We start from the raw sequence: 1,453 nt of genomic DNA, 5'->3' as shown, positions 1-1,453 counted from the left end.
TCAAAGTACTGAGTAAAAGTGAGCAGTTAAGATTTTCCAAAAATGACATTTATTGGGAGGTGACTTCTCAAAAAATAAATTTTCTAACAGTGTGCAGCTGTGATGGGTTGTGTACAAAATAATAAGGTGTCAGAATGGTATATATTTATATTTCTCATCCAACCACAATTAAATTCACTCTATCCAGGAGACACAGTTTATCAGGATAGTGTTTTTAAAGTAATAACAACTCGGAATAAAATAGGAGTAACAACTTTCTACTTCTTACCTTTTTAAAAAATGTAGTGAAAGTACAGATAATTGTGTAAAAATGTAATGAGTAAAAGTAAAAAGTACACTGAAAATAATTACTCGAGTAAAGTACAGCTAACCAAAATTTCTACTTAAGTACAGTRACAAAGTATTTGTACTTAGTTACTTTACAACTCTGCTTACTTCACAGTTACAAGTTTACGTACACAAGATTTATATGTCTTTAAATATTTTGGGATGTGAATGCATTTTAAGGCACGTCTCAAATCTCAAACCCACTGCTTCTATGTTCCAAATCACTGAGTATTGCACACTCGTCTGTTCATTCAGTTCTGAAAATATAAAATATAAGCACCATGGGAATGTCCTGCCATCATACTGAAGGAAGGAAAAAAGGATATGGGTTCTGTAGCCATTAGAATAATGTGTTTTGGTCTGAAATGTGCAAATCAACCCTAAAACAAAAGCTAAAGACTGAAGAGGATGCTAAAGCTAGTCAGGAAGTTATTATCCACAGAGAAATGAGTCCTAGACCAACCTATACTGCAAGGACACTCCAGTGAGAAAGAAGCCATAAAAACCCAGATTGCATGTTGTAAATGCAGACAGGGGCAAATATCTTATTTTATTTTTATCTATCATTATGAACACAATGGAGATCAGCGAGGAGAACACAATCAGTATGATGATCTGAAGTGAGTGAAGACCTGAAGTTGAAGTAGGCATGAAGGACTGATTACAAGAGGCCTCAGCTGGGCTAAATGAGGCAGGGAATACAATGATGAAGGATGCAGAAGAAACTGGTAAACAAGAAAATTTCCAAAAAAAAAACATAACAAAAATATAAATAAACTTAATCTAAAAATTAAAACATAACAAAATCCAATGATATTCAAGGAGAATGTGACTCAGCTCTTCCACAAAAACTCATAAAGGCAGCAGGCCCAGAGGAGTCTCCCCTATAACTTGCCTCAAGAGCTGTGCTAACCAGCTGGCTCCACCCAGACCTTCAAAAATCACTGGAGCTGTGTGAAGTTCACTATTGTTGCAAACACTCAACCATCATCCTGGTCCTCATGAACAGTGGAGGAGCCAGACATTTTTCTCAGGGGTGGCCAGACGGGGACCACTACTCACACAGGGGTGGCCAGACGGGGACCACTACTCACACAGGGGTGGCCAGACGGGGACCACTACTCAC

This window comes from Austrofundulus limnaeus, unplaced genomic scaffold, assembly GCF_001266775.1.
Source record: "Austrofundulus limnaeus strain Quisiro unplaced genomic scaffold, Austrofundulus_limnaeus-1.0 Scaffold302, whole genome shotgun sequence".
Classification (NCBI taxonomy): Eukaryota; Metazoa; Chordata; class Actinopteri; order Cyprinodontiformes; family Rivulidae; genus Austrofundulus; species Austrofundulus limnaeus.
Note: the sequence above shows the minus strand (reverse complement) of the source record.